Source organism: Eumetopias jubatus, unplaced genomic scaffold, assembly GCF_037043125.1.
Source record: "Eumetopias jubatus isolate StellerSeaLion01/CBP00866 unplaced genomic scaffold, mEumJub1_p1.0 scaffold_10, whole genome shotgun sequence".
Lineage (NCBI taxonomy): Eukaryota > Metazoa > Chordata > Mammalia > Carnivora > Otariidae > Eumetopias > Eumetopias jubatus.
Window position 1 is genome coordinate 39,004,416 of NW_028274816.1, and position 20,988 is coordinate 39,025,403.

At 60.2% G+C, this 20,988-nt stretch overlaps 1 pseudogene; it reads right to left on the reverse strand.

Annotated features, from left to right (window-relative positions):
* Positions 1-8,470: 8,470 nt before the first annotated feature.
* Positions 8,471-14,190, reverse strand: LOC148163186 (thyrotropin-releasing hormone receptor-like; annotated as a pseudogene).
* Between the last annotated feature and the right edge of the window lie 6,798 nt (positions 14,191-20,988).

Sequence of the window (20,988 nt, forward strand, 5' to 3'; positions counted from 1 at the left end):
TTCTTTCTTTTATCAATGTATTGTATCACGTTGATTGATTTGCGGATGTTGAACCAACCTTTCAAAGCCACACTTTTTAAGCACTGTGAGTGAAGGGACACTTTGGTCTGCCCCTCGAAGCTGCGACGGAAAGCTGGTGAAGCAGGCATGTGGAGGCCGTGGCCCGTGCCATTCGAGAAAGCCGCACGCACCCACCTCATGCCAGCCTCATTCAGCAGATACAAAACGTTGACAGACCCCCAGTGAGAAGAGAAGAGCAGGTGTCCGAATGGGTCACTGGGGGCCCTGGTTGGACCGGGACACTGTCCCTATAGGAGTTTCCTGTGGCTGCTGGGACTTCACCCCTCAGGAGCCTCTGCAGCCCCCCAGCACCCTGCCCAGGTCAGGCCTCTACCTGGAGGCTCATCTCGTGTGGGTGACGTGATGCCCAGTGCCCTTACCTGCGCCCCGTCGGGCTCCAGTATGCCTGTGTCCCCTCACAGACGGCACTAACGTGAGCAAGCCAGTGAACGAAGGACTCCCACTTCTGGCTGGGTCTGTCCCGTCCACACTGGCCGCAGCTGCCTCCCCTGTACCTGCTGCCTCCCACCTCCGCCCCCCTGCCGATGGTCTCAGTCTGACCCAGCCCTGCACCCCTCCCCGTGTTCCTCAGCTCCAGCCAACCCCCAGTGCCCCACAGCCCCCCTCCCGGCAACAAATTCCTCCCCCTCCTTCTGCAAACACTGGCCTTTTCTGTCTTGCTGACTTACAGCAGGATGGAGCACATAACCTTTAAGCAGAATTTCATCTGAATTCCCACTTTTCTGTTCCAGATCTAAATACTCCTCTCTGCATCTTATTCCAGTAGCTTTCTCGCTCTGGTCTCCCATCTCCCATCTCCCCGCATCCTGGGCCCCAGAAGCTTCTAGACTTTGCCTGCTGGGTGGGAGCTCAGGGGAGCCCCTGCATGGTCTTATGCATCACTCTGTGTCCCCAGAGCCCGGGCCAAGGTGCACACAGCACTCAAGTCAGAGTTTGCGGACACCTGCTGCTTCGTGTCCACAACTGCAGCACCCCGAAATATCTAGCATCTGCAAAGGGGACCTAAGGGGCCCCTCAACATGCTTGGGGTAGCTGGCTCTGGTTCAAGAGCAGAACAAGTGACCGAATGCCCCCACAGAGCACATCTGACTGGGCTCCCCCTTTCTAAACACCTGTTTGCTGCAGGTCCAATAGGCCTGCCCGCCTTCACTGCTTCCAAGTGTGCAGCCCCGGGGCGCCAAGCACACTCACACGGCCGCACAGCCGCCTCCAACCATCCAGAATGTTTCCATCTTCCCAAACTCCGTCCCCATGAAACCCTAACTCCCCGGCCCCAGCACCGCATCCATTCCTGGCTCTGTGGAGCTGACTCCTCCAGGGACCCCCATGAGTGGCATCTTGCCGTGTCTGTCCTCCGTGATGGGCTGACCTCACTGAGCACCGTCCCCTCCAGGTCCACCCACGCTGTGGCAGGTGTCAGAATAGCCTTCCTTTATAAGGCTGAGTAATGTTCCACTGCGTGGAGGGACCACACTTTGCTTCGTGCCTCATCCAAAAATGGACACAAGTTGCTTCCACCCTTTGACCATTGTGAGCAACACTCTTGTGAACGTGGGGGTGCAAGGAGCTCTCTAAGACCCTGCTTCCAGAATTCACGGGTGTGTACCCAGTCGTGGAGCTGCTGGGTCGTGTGGTAATTGTGTATTTTTTTAGGAACGACCACACTGTTTCCCACAGCAGCTGCACCTCCTTGCTTTCCTCACAGGGCACAAAACTCCCAGGTCCTGCACATCCTCACCACGCTTGAGTTTTGGGCAGCAACCACCATGATGTGGGGGCAGTGCCACGATGGTGTGTGACGTGGACCATCTCATCGTGTGCTCACTGGCCGCTTGTACGTCTTCTCCAGAGAAACCAGGATTCACGTCCTTTGCCCAGTTCTGCATCGGTTGTCTGGTATTGTGGTTGGGTTTTGGTCTCTGGTCAGATGAGTGGTTTTCTCCTTTTCTGTGGACCGTGTCCTGGGAAGCCCACCTTGGACCCTAGCAGACGCACCTGCTGGGCCCGCTGTGCAGCTGAGCACGGGCAGCCCGAGGGCTCGCTCCAGACAAGCAGGCTTCCGGACAACAAGGTCGCCACCAAGGTGTGCCATCCATCCCTGCGGCCCCACCGACGAGCACACCATGGTTTACAAAGCACTTTGTACCAGAATTTGTTCCTCTGACCTCACAAGGAGGCCAGGCCTCCATTCCCACGGGGATTCTCAGCCGTGTTTCGTGCTAAAAGCTGCCCATTTTGAGGAGCTCACTGCAGGCCAGGCTGCCACCAAGCACCACGCGTAAGGCGTCTTGCCCAGGGGCACCCAAGGGAGGCTCTGCTTGTAGCCCCATTTACAGGAAAAGGACAGGAAAGCTCAGAGGGCTCGGGGTGACGGCGAGTGAACTCAGATGTGGGACCCACCTGGGCTACCCATGCCGCTGAAGAAAGAGAAATCAAGGCACAGACACACCAGGGGCCACTGATCTTATTCCCCCTCCTAATCTCGTAGCGCTGAGCGCAGACCACGGGGTGACCTCAGATCAGAATCTGGTCTGGTCATCCACACTTGCTGTGGCCAGTGGAGTGGTGGTCCCTAAAATAGATGCTCACCCCAGAACCGACAAGTGTGACCTGACTTGGAAAAAGGGTCTCTGCAGATGTGAGTAAATCAGAGGTCTTGAGATGCAGCGATTATGCTGGACTCTCTGGGCGACCCAATGCCAAGACACACATAGAAGCCAGAGGCCGTGTGGCGACAAAGGCGGGCCTGGGCGCACTTGGCCACAGCCCAGGGACGACTGGAGCCCCTGGGAGTCCCCCAGGAGCTGGGAGAGGTGGGGTGGGTCCTCCCCTGGAGCCTCGGAGGGAGTGCAGCCTGCGACACCTGGGTTTCAACCCAATGAGACGGACCTCAGACTCAGGCCCCCGTTTCCATTGCTCTAAGCCCCCAGTTTGGGGCACTTGGTCATAGCACCCTGGGACAGAGGTACTCACGCATTCCTGACCTCAGAGTAAGTTTCAGAGGTGCTGAATCAAGCCAGCGGGAAGGACGGACAGCTCAGCTCATGGGGCCGGTTTGGATTCCGATTGTGTTGTTGACACTGTAAGCTGGAGCTAGAGACACGGGGCCATGGCGGGGGCCGTGGCTGAGCCCCCGGGGCCCCTCCCCAGCCTGGCCTCAGAGTCCAGCTCCAGGGACACTCCAGGGCCAGGCGGGTTGAGAGCCGGGCAGACGCGGCCACCCTTTACTGGCTCCAGGACGACGAGGAGCCCTGCCTGCCCTCTAGGATGACAAAGACAGCAGATGCCTCTCTGTGGCTAGGACACACAATCAGCAAGCTGAGGGGGACACCCCGGGAGCATCCAGATCTGGGTGGGGCCTTGCTGTGATGGAGGCCGTCCCATGAGCATCAGGACCGCCAGGCCTGGACCGCAGCCCGTGTACGACCTTGGGCCTGTCCCTTCCTCTCCTGGGCCTCAGTTTCCCTGCTGTGAAATGAGAGCTCTGTTCTGCTTTGTGGTCCCGTCCTGCAGGCAGGGACCAAGGAACCTGGGCCGCCGGCCGGGAGTGATGCCAGCATGGTGGCCGCAGGCGCAGCTGGGCTGTCTGTGACAGGCGTGTTGCTGAATGTTTCCGACTCCGGCACCGCTCTGCTGGCGCCCCACAGACATTCCTGCTCAACAACCACGGCATCGGGTGGCGCTCTCGGGCGACTTTTTAAAGCTTCAGAATCTTTGAAGAGTGCAGAAGGCCGGGAAAGCCAGGGTGTGTGGGGCGCTGGGAGGACGAGCGCTCACAGCTGAGGGCCCTGCTGGGGAATGTGGACCCGGGCGCGTGGCTCCGCGATGGTCCTCTCCCATTGCCGTCAGAAAGACAGCGACCGCCCCGCCCCGGGTCACGGGGATGGACACCCGAGCACGTCGGCCAGGCCCTGTGGGAAGGCCGGCCGGACCGCGTTCCCGTCCGAGACTAACTCCCCGCCGCCAGCGTGCGGTCGGCTGGAAGCTGTGCTTGGGAGGGACTGGCTCAGCCGGACCGTCTGCAGCAACCGGCCCTCTGCTCCCCCCCACCTTCCTTCCCCCTTCTGAGGGAAGTTCCTGTCGGGGGGCCCATCCCAACCGCCGCCTCTAGTTCTGTCCCAGACATTTTCACTCCCCCCAAGGGAGGCCCGGGCCCATGGCCACCCACTCCCTTCCCCCTCCCACGGCCCCGGCCACCACCAGCCCACTCTGCGCCTCGGTGGAGGTCTTCTCTGGATGTTTCCAGAAGTGGCATCATAGGCCACGTGGCACTCTGTGGCTGTGGCCCGGCATGTTGTCCAGATTTCTCCATGCGACACGTCCGTGTTTCAGTCCTTCTGATGGCTCCACACCACGGGCAGAGCTTCATGTGCACTCTGTGTGTCCGCTCAGCCGCTGACGGGCTGGGGCCGTGCCCGCCTTCTGCGTGGGGACACCTGGGTGACACACTGGCTTCGGGGTCTTCTGGGGCCATCCTGAAGTGGAGCTGCGGGGTCCCGTGGCTCAGGGTTCCACATTGTGAGCGAGTCTGCCCTCACCCTCACTGCATGTGTCACCCAAGCGAGCGAGTGGAAGGCACACACGGGAGGAGGCGGGGATGCCGCAGGCTCACGGCTCAGCCTCACTCCCGGGCACCTTGTCACCACGCCACGCGCCTCATCCTTCCGCGTCGCTCCCAGCGATGGATGTGGAACGTTTCGGGTGACTTCCCATCTTGTCACTACAAAACACTGAAAAGAATTCAAGGGGCGCCTAAGTGGCTCCATCGGTGAAGCGCCTGCCTTCGGCTCGGGTCGCGGTCCCAGGGTCCTGGGATGGAGCCCCGCATCAGGCCCCCTGCTCGGCGGGGAGCCTGCTTCTCCCTCTGCTCCCCCACCCACCGCCATTTATGCTCGCTCACGAGCTCTCAAATAATTAAAAAAAGAATTCCAGACTAAAAACCACTGCTGCCGCATGGAGGACAGGCTCCGGGAAGCTGTGTTTCCTTCACTGCGCACGTGGAGCCCTGAGCACAGCCTGGGACTGCAGCCGCTCTGTCCCTGCAGGGCAAAGGTCAACTTATGGAAAAGACAAGTCCTGCTGTTTTTGAGGTCACAGACCTTGAGGGTTCTGTGGACCACACTTTGAGAACCGCTAAACACTCACCCACCCCCACCCCTCACCCCAGGTCACAGGGGTGAGCCCTGTTTTGCCAAAGAAGAAACTGGAGACTGGGTGACGTTAACGTGGTATGTGCGGAGCCCGGAGCCCTTGTGCCTCACGCGCCTGGGGGACCTTGGGGTCCCGCCCTTCCTGTCTGTGCAGGCAGGCATCTGGGAAGACCGCCCACTCCGCACAGCGCCAGGTGGCGGGGCGGGGGGGGGGGTGTGGATCTCTGCAGCCCCCGCCACACAAGTCCAGCCCTCCATTCTGACCCCCTCACCTCTACTAAGACCTCCCTCCCAGGTCACCTCTTTGGGGCCTGGGTCCCCTGCACGGGAAGTGGCCTCCACTGGCCCAGGCCACTGAGCTGGGTCCTCGATGGCCCCCTCCCTACCAGTGTGCATTCCAGGACTCTCCTCCCTCATCCTCAGACCACCCAGAGGGCCACTCCGAGCAGAAAATGACGGACCAAGGTTTGGAGAGGCGCTGCGGCCACCCAGGCTTTCCTGCCCCAGCATGACTCTATCCCGCCCCCTCCCCCCATGTCTCCCCAGCCTCTGTCCCCCCAAGCTCTAACTTGGGGAGCCACCACTGGGGGGGGTCAGCACAGGCCCCTCTACCCTGTGCCTGCCCAGGAGCAGCCCCTCTCCACCCCAGGCTCAACCACAGGATGGGTTAACGTTTGGCCCTTCTCCATCACTCCCCCTGGATGCCAGCTTTCCACCTCCTGGGCAATTCCTGTGGACCCACCAGATCCCTCTGCTTAAGCCAGATGGAGCTGGAGTCAGAGGCCTGAGGGATGCAAACTTGTTCTCCCTGGTAAAGCGCTGGGAACTCTGTGCCTGTGCTGGATGGAGCGCATCTGCCAAGAACCACCCCCCTCCTCCTAATGCTCCATCACTCGTCCCTCCCCGGCTGCTCCCACGGCCAGCAGGTGTGGCCTGAACCAGGGTCCCCATGCTTCTCTTCAGCACCTAGTCCTTGCAGGGATGAGGGAGGAGAGGTCACCCCTGCTCCTAGAAGCAGACGATGGGTGTAGGGTGACAGGAGCCTTCAGAAAATGCAGCACCTGGAATGAACAGCAGGTGCACCAGGGCATACTGGGTGGTGGAGGGTTATGAAGCTATCTCAGCTTGGCGGGAGACAGAGCCCATGTGCTCTGCCACGGGAGCGGGTTAGGGGGCGGTGGGCAGGTGCTCGTGGCCTGAGAATGTTCCAGAACTAAGCAAGGCTGCGGTGTCCCGCCCGCTCCCAGCCGGCCCCTGCGGTGGTTACCTGGCTTCTAGGACAGCATGGGGCCATCTACAGGTGTGCAAAATAAGGGGGCTAGGAGCAAATCAGGTGCTATTTGCAGGTATTTGCATGTTGTCGATCAATCTCCGGACGAAGTTTCTGCCCTGTGTTTTTCTCTGTGATTTAATTCGTGGGTTCTCAGGCCCTTGAACCCTCCAGAACCAGCTCTGTTCATGACGCAGAGCAGCAAGAAGACCCCCAGGGCCTTGTTGAGGGCAAGGCCTCACCTGGAATGCTCTGACTCAGGCCAGTGTTGGCTGCAGACCCGGCCCCGCCTCGAGAACCAAGCCCACTCCCACCCCGACCAGAGCCCCAAGGGGCCTCCCCAAGCTCACCTGACCACACACACCATCCCGGGTGAGACCCGGACCCAGCGTTAGGGGACATTCGTGCCACCAGACAAGAATTCAAAGCAAAAAATTCACAGCAATACAAGCAAACTGCTCACCACCCCCACTGCATTTGCAGTCTCAAACAAGAGAGAAGCCGCCACAGAAGTCAACGACCGAGCACAAGGTGGAAAGTATTAGGGTCTTCAGAAGGGTGGGGAGCGAGGCTATCAGGCTAGGAGCTGCCCCTGGGGCTTCCTGGAGGAGGTTCCTGGCATGGCCCTGAGGGGCAAACCCCCCCACGTCTGCCTGTAAAATTTCCCAAATCGGAGTGCAGTCTCCCCTCGGCCGCACGGGGCCTGCTCTCCCGGAACTTCCCGAGAAAAGCGCTTGGTGTTTGCAGGCAGAGCACACGGAATTGCAAACAGATGTGTCCTACCTCCACAAGGGTCCAGCCGTGGGAGCGCATCGTCACTGAGCTCCCGGAGGGTCCCTGTGCTCCCGGGGGACTTCAGGCGGCTCTAAACACCAACGGCTCCGCCCAATCCTGCGACAACCAAAAGCTATCGTGAAAATGCCTGAGAGGGTACAGGCAGACGAGGCCTGGGTGGGGCTAGCGAAGGGGAATTGAGAGGAAAAGGGCCGCGGTGCCTGCTGGGTACTCGGGCAGCGGCGTGGGCACATTAGGCGCACCTGCCGCCCCAGCCGGCCATGGGGGCGGGGCACGAGGAAGGGCCGCGTGGGTCCCACGCTGACAGCCAAAACACCGCCTGCCTCCAACAGAGGCTCATGCCCAGACAGTGTGGGGGTGCCCGTGCTTTGAGGAAACAGAGGCTGCTTGGGAAGGCGGAAAAGGCCAACAGCACCTTCAGCTCAGAGGACACGAGACACAGAACCAGAAGCAGAACCTTGATTCCAGCCATGCCATCATAATAGGGAGAGCTCCGTGGGGCTGAAGACCTCATGTCCTGCAGGTGGTGCTGCCCTGGGCTCGTGGAGGGAGGAACAGACAGGCGACAGGTGGGTGGTGTACAGGGGCCTGGGTGGTCCACGGCTGGGCTTGTCTTGCAATCAGGAGAATCTGGGTCAGCTGATCTGGAAATGGTCTCCATGTCCAGCTAGTCTCAGCAAATCAACCATGAGACAGAGGACAGGGAGCTGCAGGGTCTGGCCTGGTCCCAAGTGACCCAGGGGTCATCTGTGGGTCTCGTGGAGCCATGAGGAAGAACGGACTGGAGTCTCCAGAAAGCCTGTCCCCAGGGGACTTTGGAAAACAAAAGGTTTAGGGAGCCTTTTTCATTGTCCCTGTTTATTGGCTGCTCGGGCACAGGTGAAGTTCCCCATCGTCCTAAAAAGCTCAGAGGGAGCCCAGCTGGTCCAGCCATTTCCCCAAGGAAGGCCCACGGCTGCCTGAGCCCCACGCTGTGCCAGAAAGCACACAGCCCCTGGTGCCCCCTTCTGTCCTCACAGCTGTCCGCTGGGGGAGAGCAGATGTAGCCTCCGCCAGCGTCACACAGTCTGGGGCCCTGCCCCCTCCCCACGCAGGCTGCTCATGCCCACCGGAGAGCAGAAGGTGGGGGTCAGCACCATGAGGGTGTGAACCATGGCCCAGGCTTCCCCCGGCCTCACACCCGGCCCTGGGGGCTCTCACCCCCCGCACTCTCGGGGCGCATGTTCTGGGTGCGTTCCAGACACACGCCGTCCGGGGACTGAGGCCTGACGCTGAGCCTGCGCTCCTCTGGTGGGTGACACGGGGACAGTGCACATCCGAGCTGTAGCAGAATGATTTTCATGCAGAAATCAGAGCTCAGCACACGTCTGTGCGGATTTCACAGCCAGCCGTGAGCACCGGTTACGCCTTCGCACAAGAGAGCTTTTCGGCTGTTAGCCACTTGGGGTGGGAAACAGATCCAGAGCATCATGCCTTGAACAGCAGCCTTGCCTATTAGTGGCACTGGCTCAGTTTAGGAGATGGGGGGGCCCAGCTGTCAGCCCACCCCCTACCCCGCATGCTTCTTAACGCAGAGCTCCTTGCCCCAGCCTTCTACCTCACGGTGCTTGTGGCTCACCGCAGGTGCCACCGAGCAGCTCCTCACCCGTCTGTCACAGACGCCCAGGCCTCGGCGCCCCAGCCGGCGCTCTGCATTTCTGACGCAGTCCCCAGGAGACCACTGGCGAAATGAAGAGGGGCTGGTGTGCACCGGCTCTGGGGCTCCCTGACGGCTGTGTGCGAAATAAAGGCAGGAGCAGGGGGCTCACTCCTGGCCATCAGCTTGCTGAGCTCCCAGACATTTGGGAGGTACTTTCTGTTGGCAGGGGGGTGGTAGGCAGGGCACACGAATTAGTTCCTGATTCCTGGGTCCGGGGTAAGGGACAGTAACACATCCTCCCTCTCAGTGAGATGTTCCTGTGCAAAAAAGAGGAAAACAGTTCAGGGAGCAAAGCTGACTCAGGACTGGACACTGAGCACCAAGGACGGACCTCGACCTTGACAGGCCAGAAGAGGCATGAACATCCAGGTGCCTTTGCCCACTGAGCTTGGTCACAAAGTCACAGGGGTGGGACCTGTCCTCTGGCGAGGACTCACCATCTCATCCCCTCCTCCCTGCCTGACCTCAGGTTTTGGCCAGCAGGAGACACACTTCCTCCTAAACCACTCTGCGGAAAATCCGCTTTTAAAGGACACCACAGAGGCCAGGAGAAAAGTGATCTCAAAAGGAATAGGGACAGGGTCGGGGACACGTGCCCATCTCGGAGGTCAGGAGCACAGCAGCTCACCCACAGGATGCAGGGGGCTGCCTGCCCGGAGGTGTCCAAGTCTCATGCACGTAACGTGGACAGTGGGAGTCCCACTGAGCAGGCCGTTGCTGGGGTGAGAGTGTGGCGGGCTCAGCGGGGTGCCCGGAGCCTCCCTTCATTGAGGAGCATCACATGGGGACCGTCCTGCCTCTTCGGGGGCTCCCTGCTCACCCCAGCACCCCCAGCTCCTGCTTAGCTCCTTGGCAGTGGCAGTGGGCTAGGGAGAGGGTCAGCCCTGCTGACCCCTCCGGGGGGATACGCTTTTCAGGCTGGGGCACCAGAGCATTGGGGCAGCCTGGGGTCGGGGTTCCCCTGACCCATGAAGTATCTCTGGGTGTCCGCGGTAGAAGCTGGGGGCCTTTTGATGGGGCCCCAGGTAGCTTCTATCTGCAGGGGAATATGCAATCCTGGGCAGGCTCCACCCACAGCTGAGGACAGTGTTGACAAACACTTTAATACCAGGCCTTTCCCTGGAAAAGCCGCTTAACATAACAAGTGCTGGTGGGTAGAAGGTCATAGTGTCACACCGATGAAGGCTGGTGGTCCTCCAGGTCCTCCAGCCTCTCCTTCCTGCTCCTCTCCTCCCCTGCTTCCCAAGGAGGTGAGGGATTCCCACATGGAGTCCAGACTTGAACTTCAAGCACCCAGACCCAGGCCACCCTATGGCCCTTGTTCCTAGGGAGGGAAGTGGCGGGGGCCCCGGGGGCTAAAGGGGCATCTGTGCCTGTCCTGGCCCAGTGGACAGGGGGACCCTGCACGTGAGCAGACGGGGAACAGAGGCAGGGCGCTGGGCAGGAGGAGGGCTGCCCTCAGACCCAGCTGACCGAGGGCTCCTGCTGCTGGGGGCGGGGGGGCAGGGACCCTGCAGCCTGAGGACCCCAGCCCTGGCTCCTGTCCGCCTGCGTCTTCGGGGGGGTCTCTTGGGCCGCACTGCAGCTGGTGGCAGTGTGGCAGGCCGCACGCCCCTGTCTCTCTCCCGACAGAGAGCAGCACAGGCGCCGAAAGGCGTCCTGGCACTTCTGGGACATGAGGCTGTAGACGGTGGGGTTGACGGCACCGGTGGTGTAGACGCAGGTGCGGCAGAAGAGGGGCACCAGGGCTCCAGGAAGGGCTGGGCCACCAGGGAGCTGAGCAGCACCAGCGTGCGGTAGGGCATGCGAATAGCAACACGACCGCCACCGGCATCTTGGTGACCTGCAGGACACGGGGACGGGCTGGTGGCCAAGCGCACGCCCCGCGAGGGGCGGCCACACCTCCCGCCTCAGAGCTGTGCGCGGGGTCCTGACGAGAACGTCACTGGAAGAGTCATCTGTGACGACACATCCGCCAGGCTGCGAGCTACGCGCCCCTCGGGCGCTGACCAGGTCTGGCGTCTCCAGCTCTGCTGGTGCCTGAGATCCGGAGATATTCTGCCTCGGGTGCTCCCTGGTCACCACCCTGTGCCCCCAGGGGCTCCCTGCCCCACACCTCGTACACTCCCAGCTGGGACAAACACTGATGCTTGGGGCCGCACGCAGCCACAAGCCCGGGACGGCTCCCCTGGACATGGCACTGTCACGGTGGCCCCTTCGGGGATGGGGAAGCACAGCTTGGAGGGCAAGAGAGGCCTCCCCAAAACCCATCCATGCTCATGACTGTCCGAACGGCCCCCTCCAGCTGCAGCCGTGACCCTCTAGGTGGGACCCCTACTCGCACCCTGTTCTATCCTTCAGTTCAGGAGTGAGTCACAGACCCAGAAAGGCCTGTGGGGGGATTCGAAGCCCACCCCCGTGCAGCCCAGGACAGTCTGCTAGGACCAGGGTGTCTGTGGCAGTTGGGGTCATCAGGAAGGGGAAGGGGCACCCGTCCGGGCCTCTGGGGGGACAGCTACCAGCCTGACCCATGCTGGGAGCCTCCTGGGGGCCCCGGAGCTGAGGGGAGTTCTCCAGGGGGCCCCTCCCTGCTGCCATCTCCAAGGAGTGTAGGTGCTGGGGTTTGCAGAGCCAAGTGACATCCCAGCTCCTGGACTCCTGCTGTGTGACCCTGGGCAGCCCGCTGAGCCTCTCTGAGCCTCCCTTTCCAGCTTACAGCACGAGGATGTCAGCAATCTCCTTCCCAAATTGTGGTGAGGAGGGGGGACCATGCAGTCATCGCTGGCTTTTGCCCCAGGAGGTGTGACCACCTGTGTGTCCAGAGCTTTGTCCCTGAGAGTGGACACAGGCCTTGGCCACTCTGTGAGCCTGGCTCTGTCTCTCCCTGTCTGTGTCTCTCCTCTTGAGGGTCTGTGTCTCTCCATCTCTCTGTCTCTGTCTCTCCTCTAGCGAGTGTGTGGCTCGGTCACAGGTGTCCCCCCTGCTCAGTGCTCTCCCTCTCTCCGTGTCTCTGTGCACCTGTCTCAGGCTCCCCACGTGTGGGGCTCCCGCTGTCTCAGAGCCCCCGTCGCTGCCCCTGCTTCCCTGCAGCCAAAGCCCCCGACCATTCACGCTGCCCCCTGCCAACCCAGTGCGCCAGGCTTGCGTCCACCTCCAGGCCTCACCCTGCTCCCCGCAGTGCTTCCTGGTACATGCTTGGCCTGCCCCCTTGCTAGCCTCCGCTGTCAGCTCTGTGAGGCCTCCCTGCCTCTCCCTGAGTCACCTCGTCCCTGGGTCCCAGCACCCAGAAGCCGGCGTGGAGAGCGAACGAACGCGCGTCCTGCCTGCATCCCCTCTCTGCCCGGCTCTGCCTCACACCTCTCCCTGCCTCTCTGCCCATCAGCCCCTCTCCGGCCAACTCCACCCAACTCTCCCGGACACCTCACCCACCTGCTTTCTGGAAGACCTGGGGCTCCCACCTGGCCCCCGGGCCTGCTTCTCTTGGGTTCCCTGCTCCTGCCAGGCCTCACCGCGCCCAGCCCCGGGGTGGGGCGGGTGGGGCAGTGCGCTCCGGAACAAGACTCTCCCGATGAGCCCGTAGAGGGCAGAGGCCACCAGCAGGGGTGTGGCGAAGAACAGGGTGAAGTCCAACAGGTAGATGGGCAGGTAGAGGTGGCGGGACACTCTGTAGCCGCACTGCGGGCCCTGTCTCTCGCTGACCCGCAGGTCCACCAGGAAGAAGCAGAGCCGGCAGTAGACGGACATGATCCCCCAGACCGCCGCAATGATCCGCTTGGCCCGGGCCACGGTGCACACGGTCTGCGCCGCACTGGGTGGCAGATGGCGACGTACCCGCAGCCACGGGCAGCGGGGTCGGGGAGCCCTGTGTGGGCACGTGGGCGCGTGTGTGCGAGCACGCGCTCATGACCCATCTGGCCCCCATCAGATCCCCCATCTGGTCCTGTCATGGAAGGATTTGAGGGCCATGAAGATCCAGGGGGCCAGGCGGCCGTGTTGAGGGCGTGTAGGAAGTGCTGCCACTGGAGGCCCCTGGAGGCGCCCCAGGCTCAGCCGTGTCTGCTGCAGGCCCAGGGACCCCAGGGCCCTTTCAAAGACCTTTGACCTCTGCAAGAGCCCCATGGGTTTTTAGTTGCCCACCTCCAAAGGTCACCAACTGAGGCAGCCAATGACATCACATGCCTTTCTCGGCCGGCTCACAGCCTGGACCCGGGTGCCCCCCTGCCATACCCAGGCCATGGGGTAAGCCAGCGTGGGCAGGAGCTGGAGGTCACTGGAGCCCAGACAGCCACAGCCCAGGAGAACCAGGACCAGGCCAGCATTTGGAAGTCCAAAGGCCTGAATTGTGTCCCAATTCTGTGTTGGCCCTGGACAAGCCACTGAGCCTCTGGGCCAGCCTGCCCAAGACCATGCAGCTAGGAAGGGGCAGAGCCAGGTGTGAACCCGGTCAGCAAGCTTCGGGGTCCACATGCTTAACTCTGGGTTACACCGCCTCTCAGGGCTAAAATCAGAGTGGAAGGAACCCCAGAGAATGTCCAGTCCAAACGCCCACTTCCCAGGTGGAGAAACTGAGGCCCGGAGATGGAGGATTGCCTCAGCATCTCAAGGCAAGTCAGCAGCAGGGATGAGAGAAGAGCCCTTCTGACCCCTGCTTCCTGGGCCCGGGCTTCCAGGGTCCCACCCCACTTCCCTCTATGGAAAGGGGAAATTGGCCCTCCTGCTCAGCTGAGGCTCAGCTTCTGAGCCTCCCAGCTGGGAAGTCCTGGCTGGTTGCTTTGTGGTAAGGGAGATGCATGCAGAGCAGGGCCGGGGAGCACCCACCTCTCCATGGTGAACGCCAGGATGGAGCAGGAGGAGACATTGATGCCCAGGTACTGCAAGTAAGTGATGCCCAGGCAGCCGGCGTGCCTGTAGATCCATTGCCCAGCCAGGCTGTCGGAGACGTTGGGCAGCCCTGCGGCCACCAGCACGGTGAGCTCAGCCAGGGTCAGGCTGACCCGGTAGCAGTTGGTGGGGGTGTGCATGTCGCGAGCAGTCAGCGCCACCAGGACCACTGTGGTGTTTCCCACGATGCCCGTCACACACGCCAGGAGCACCAGGAAGACTGAAACCATCTTGTACTTGGTCAGGCCCAGGACGGCCTCTCCACGTGCCTGCAACACACGGCTGGGCTTGTCCAGCTTGCTCCCGTTTTCCATGGTGGCTGACCAGGTGCTGGAGGGAGCAAGAAGCGGGGGCTCCAGCACACATCCACGGCCAGTGGGGCTGGGCCTCTTGCACCCGCAGGGCCCAACCAACACCGGCCTCTGCTAGAAGCCAGGCCCCCAGGGACACACGGGGCCCTGTGCTTGTGATGTTGCTCTGCTTGGCCAGGCGAGGGGACGGAACAGGGAATACATGTCCAAGGCTCTGCTGACAACATTACTGAGCCTCCCTACAAGCCTCGCTTTCCTGGAGCATCAACACAGGTGGCAACCGTACCTCACACACAAGGGGCAGGAGTCGTGCAGGTGAGTGCCTGTCAGCTCTTGGCCCAGCACACCCTGAGTGCTCACAGTCAGCTGCCCTGTGCTGTGATGAAGGCACACAGCATCTCAGTCTCAACGAGCTCACCTATGAAATGGGGAGACCAGAAGTACTTGCTTCGCAGGGACGTGGTGAAGTTCTTGAGAAACGGCAAGGCGCAGAAAGTTGTGGACCTGGCGCCTGGTTACTCTCCCTGAGCCTTGGCACCCCCATCTGTCAGCAGGGATAACAACAGCAGGTCCCTGCTCGGGTGCTGCAGGGAGCGAGCTGGATCAACACGCCGGGCTTGTGGGATGCCCCGTTGTGGTTTCCCAGGAGCAGCGCCGAAAGCCAGCGACTGGCTCCTGCCCAAAAGCCCCAGGCCGTGGCCATGGCAGAGCCTTTCTGGAAATGGGCCAGGGTCTTCCTGCCCCTCCACTGGCAGCCCGGCCCTGCCTCCTCACTAGCCAGGCCCACCCCCAGTCGGACCCAGAACCAGGGCAAGTGAGAAGCAGGTGAGGCTGAGGCAGACCACACCCAGAGACAGTCGCCAGGCCAGGTGCTCGGCCCACTCCTGCCTGGCCTGAGAGGCCAGAAGCCCCCACTGCAGCCCCCACGGGGCAGGGGCCAAGGCACGGAATTGGGGCAGGACTGGAAGAGAAGTGGCGGTCCCTAGGATGCTGTCCACACACCTGTGCACACACAACACAGACAGCACACATTGTCCACGCACCTGCACACACACCTGTACACACAGGCGGCACACACCCGCACACACACCTGTACACACCTGCACACACATCTGTACACACAGGTGGCACACACTGGCAGCACACAACTATGTAACACACCTGTACACACGCGGCACACACCTGTACACCCACCTGTACACACCTGCACACACACCTGTACACACAGGTGGCACACACCTGCACACACAGGCTGCACACACAGGCAGCACACACCTGTACACACAGGCTACACACACCTGCACACAGCCAGCACACACCTGCACACACAGGGTACACACATCTGCACACACAGGCTACACACACCTGTACACACAGGCAGCACACACCTGTACACACAGGCTACACACACCTGCACACAGCCAGCACACACCTGCACACACAGGGTACACACATCTGCACACACAGGCAGCACGCACCTGTATACACAGGCAGCACACCTGCACACACGTTTCCAGGCATTCACACACACAGACAGCCCATGGCTCCTTCCCCCATACACCAACACGCAGACATGCAGACATACAAGCACATACACACACAAACACTCATGAACCAAACTCCCCTCCACAGCAGACCCAGCACACATGGCTGCACACATAGACACACAGACCCTGACACACACAGGTGCCGCACACACTTCTTCATGGACACACACTTGAACTATCCCCCCACACCTTATACCCAAAACACACAGACCCAAATGCACACACGTGTGTGTAAATCACAACACAAGCTCACGCACACCCCCACTGCACAGGTGCGCATACCATACACACAGACACACTGCCCACTTTCATGCCATGTGCACAAGTACCTGGAACACACCCTCCATACCTGGACTCATAGACACCTGCACACATGGACACACACAGGCCCCCAGCCTGTTGCTCTCCTGAAAATGAGCCTCCTTTTCTGTTTAGCCAAGGAGACAATCAGCCGGGGATCCCAGCACAGCTGCTGCGACCCCCCCCATCCCCCAAGGGCCTCATGTACCTTCTGCCTTGGAGGCTGGCAGCCCCAGGACTGAACCTCATAGCAGCCCTCTCAGATATACAGCCTCCCTGCAGCTGGGAGTTTGCCCCATCCCCGCCTCCTCCGCATCTCAGAAGACCTCCATCTCCCCACCCCGCCTGCATGCTAGCCTTTCTGCAGTAAACATTCCACCAGGTGGGAGGCCACCACCGCTGGCTCCCAGTCCAGTCCCCAGGAGAAACCTGTGAGCTCAGAGAACTTGCCCAGTGAGGAGCCTTATCACCTTCTTCCTCCTTCCAGAGACAGGGAGAGGGGGATGACAGCCCCGACACCTCAGGCAGTCCACGGACAGAGGCTTCTCATCCTGCAGGCTGCAATGCTGTGTGAACACGCTGTGTATGCTCGCAAACAGACACACACAGCTCTGCCAATTTCTCCCTGCTCCCGCACGCCCCTCGCCCTCCCCCTGCAGGAGTGACTGTCAACCTGGCGGCAGCGGCCGCTAGTGCAGCTTCCCCAGCAGGAGACAAGCTCTGCCACCCTGCCTCCCCTCCCAGGCCAGGGGCAGGGGCTCCCCGGGAGTTCATCGGGCTGAGAAGGACCCTGCTGGCCAGCCGAGCCGTTGGCGGTCTAACAGGAGGAAGCAGAAATCCAGGGAGGAGGTGGGGAGGGCACGGACGGGCCCCCTTACCCTGAGAGGCCAGGTTGGGATTAACTGGGAAGCGCTCCGGGGTCTACAGTCTCCAAGTGACTCTGATGTGAGGTCCACCCCCTGGGGGCCCTTTGCAGTGCTCTGGAAAGGAAGGGATGACGTGCTCACTAAGCACCTAGGGCAGCATGTCCCAGAGGGCAGACCGAGGCCTGGGAGGGGGAACGGCTTGCTCTGGCCGAAAGGCAGGTCTAGAGCCCAAGTTTGGGGGCTCTGGGAAGCAGGGGTGCCCCGGGCCCTTGCTGCTGGGTGCCCCACAAGGGGGCACGGCTGGCACATCTTCTCTTGGGCTAGCCCTTGGGAGGAAACCACAAAGGAGCCCGTCAGCTGACCCAGGAAGCAGAAGTCCCAGACTATTTCCCCCAAATGGCCAGGGGCCTGGCTCTCCCAAGGCATTTAGGATGCAGACTTCAGGGGAGCCTGGCTGGCTCAGTCCAGTGGAGCATGACTCTTGATCGTGGGGGCCCAGTGTCATGAGTTTGAGGAGTCACAGGCCCACGCCTCAGAACCAAGGAGGGACCCAGTGAGTGTGCGAATTCCTGGCCACAGATTGAGTGACCAGAAGCAATGCCCTTGAATATGGGTTTTAATAGCCCTCTCTCCAAGAAAGTCCAATGACCCCCGGTGACTTTCTCTCTTTTACTTCTTCATTTTGAAATGGAATCAACATATGGGAAGGTGCACCCAACATAAATTGGTGGTTGAATGAATAAAAGTGAGGCCCACCCTCCCAGTCCCTGCCCTTCCTCTGCAGACGGTCACCACTTCCCTGGCCTGCAGCCCCAAATGCCATCCTTTATCTTGCCTGCCTGGGAGCTTTCTGTAACCAGAACCACACGGAATAATTTGCGTCCTGCTTCTTCCCAGCATCACGCTGAGAGATTCATCCCTGCTGAGTGTGACTGTCCCCTATCCATTTCCCCTGCCGTGTGATATTCTGCTGTAGGACTCTCTGCAGTATGTCCATGCACGATGGGCTGTCGGTGGACTTCTGGGTGGTTTCCAGTTTGGGAGAATCACCGACAACACAGCTAGAGGGCTCCTGCGCCCAAGCTCAGGCTGAGTGGCATTTTCATCCACTTGTTCCCAAAACTGTGATATCCAGGGCTTGGCTGACCCTGGACCACAGAGATCGGGGAGAGGGCTGATGGGGGGTGGGGGGAGGTTGGCCGAGGCACCTGCACAGGGCAGGCCTCAGTCCTCGTGCCCCTAAGCGTGGCACCCCAGCTCCGCACTAGGGCTGCCAGACCTCTGGGAAGGCAGTGATCCCACAAGCCACCGTCGCATGGCAGGGTCACTGTTCCCAGGCGCAGAGTATGTGTCCCTCTCCCGCCATCCTTGCTGCTACCTCCCCGTGGCCCAGGCCTCTGCGGCCCTCCCCCTGCCACCGTGAATTCAGACCCTGGACAGCTCCGGGCGCTGTCCTGCCTCGCTGGTGCTGAAGCCATCTGCTGCCTTATCAAGCAGCCTTCCAGAAGGAGCCACAGGCACAGGGACCTCGGGAGAGAATGGAATCAAGTGCCTACAATCCCGTCTCCACCAAGGCCTGTCGAAGTGAAAACAGAGGTGCAGAGAGGGAAAGTGGCTTGCCTAGCTGTGCAGTTAACGGCAGCAAATGAAATCCGCGGCAACAACTAAGACTCGGGGACCACCTGCTACACCCCACACGCCGTGCTGTTTGTGTGCACGGTGTCTCAGCCAATCCTAAGAGCAGGACGCCCCTGACAGAGGAGAACCTACATCAGCCTCATGCTGGGTCTTTCTTCTACTCCACTCCCCTTGCCCTTGATCTTGGGGAGTCCTGCTCCTCTCTGGGAACCACCCAGAACCTGTCTTTCACTCTGCCCTGAGTTCTCCCAGCCACTAGCTCACCTGCACTGTAGACAGATGCTGTGTCCCCCCCATCTCTGTGTCCCAGGAGCCCTACAGCCAGCAGCCTCCCAAGAAACCCCCAGCAGCATCTCCTGGGGTTATGGAGCAGTTACATAGCCTTTGTTTGCAACAAGACCACTCGCTGACAGCTTAAATGTCCATTCAGAGTGGTAAGAACTCAATGCTGTGTCCCCACAGCACAATATTGGTTAAAACCGATGTCATGGGGCGCCTGGGTGGCTCAGTCGGTGAAGAATCTGCCTTCGGCTCAGGTTATGATCCCAGGATTCTGGAATCAAGTCCCACATCTGGCTCCCTGCTCATCGGGAAACCTGCTTCTCCCTCTGCCTCTGTATGCACTCTCTCTCTCTCTCTCTCTCAAATAAATAAATAAATCTTAAAAAAAAATCACGGATGCGTAAGAAGTACTGATTGGCATGGCAAGATGTTCGTAACAGAGTAAGCAAAAGCCATCTGTAAAGAACAGGTGAGTATTGGACACCTGGGTGGCTCAGTTGGTTAAGCGACTGCCTTCAGCTCAGGTCATGATCCTGGAGTCCCGGGATCGAGTCCCGCATCGGGCTCCCTGCTCAGCAGGGAGTCTGCTTCTCCCTCTGACCTCCCCTACTCCTGCTCTCTCTCTCTCATTCTCTCTCTCTCAAATAAATAAATATCTTAAAAAAAAAAGAAGAGGTGAGTATTGTCTCCTATTCATGAACGTGTTCATATCTAATAGCAACCATCCACCAGGAGCGTGCCATGTGCCAGGCCTGGGCACGGCCTGTGGTGTCTTGTGTGGCTGTCGCAACCATCCCCACATGCTGGCATCTGTTAGTACCACTGTTTTTCAGAAGAGAAAGCAGAGTCTCAGGAAGGTGAGGCAGTAGCACGCAGAGTGGGGATTTGAACCCAAGCCCCTCCTTCTACAAAGTTGGTGTCTTCAGCCACAGGGCTGGGTGGCCACTCCTCCCCCGAGACTCTGGAAATGCCCGGATCCTGGTACATACCCAGGGTCCAGATCACCTTATTTTCTTTATCTGTCTTCCTCTATAAAGGTGGGTTGATTCAGTAATTAGAAAAAATGACCAAAAAACATTTTCCCTCTTCGTGGCAGCGTTCCTACATTCAGTCCCAAGGACCAGAGCAGGGCATGGGCAGGAAAGGCCACTTTGCCATGCTCTTAAAGGCAGGGTTTGGGGGTGAGCCACAGTGAGATTTCTTAGAACGTCACCTCTCAGTCCTTAGGCTTAGGGACTTGGCAGTTGGTGAAAACATCCAGCTGGGAGGTGGAGGCTCAGGGAAGGGGGTGTTCCAAATGTGTGTTGCAGATGGCACATGCCGGGGCATGTCCGATGGGCCCTGAGGAGGGAGGGTGTGTCTGAGTGAGTCCTCAAAGAAGCATGCAGGTATTCAGCTGCCTCAGTGCTAAATTACCACATGACTTCCATACCATCTGTCCATAACCAAGGGCCCTCTACCTCAGCCAGCCAGACCCTCCTTGGAGACTTCTGGACCTCTTCCACGGCCTGGAAACCAAATGGTTCATGTCTGGTCCCATGGCTGTGATCCCTCTGGCTGGTGGGCAGCCATGCTGTCCGGTTGTTAAGTAGTACTTCAGCAGCACGCTCGGGTATTCAGCAGTGGGTTCTGCTGAAGGTGGGGGGTGCTCCTAGAAGCTCAGGTGGTGTTTGTATAAAAGAAGATCGGGGCAGAAGTATAAAGTCATTGGCGTAGAGATGAAAGCAGGCTGGCGCTAAAAGAAAGCAAGTCATATTCTGGTGGTAACGTCATCACAGGGCTGGAGGGCCACGTGGGTGCAGAACCTGGGTCCCAGGTGCAGCAGAGCCCCTGTGGCCTTGGTTCTCTGGTGCTGGGCTCAAAGGACAGCCACTTTGTCATTGTGCACACTTCTGCAGCAGGCTCCCCTGGGTGGTCTTCTGTGCATGGTGATGGTTGGGACCACAGTTGTCTAGGGTCACCTGGCTGGCGCTCATGCACCTGCTGCCTCGCAGGGAGGACTGGCAGGCTGGGGCTGGCTGGGACGGCAAAGCCCGGCTCTCTCCACGTGGCCATGCCAGTGGAAAAGCCAGACATCCTACAGCAGCTCAGGGCCCCAGGAACACACAGTGCCTTTCCCCGCCCCTGCCAACTCAAGCCATCATGAGCTAGCCCAGATCGAGGGGCTG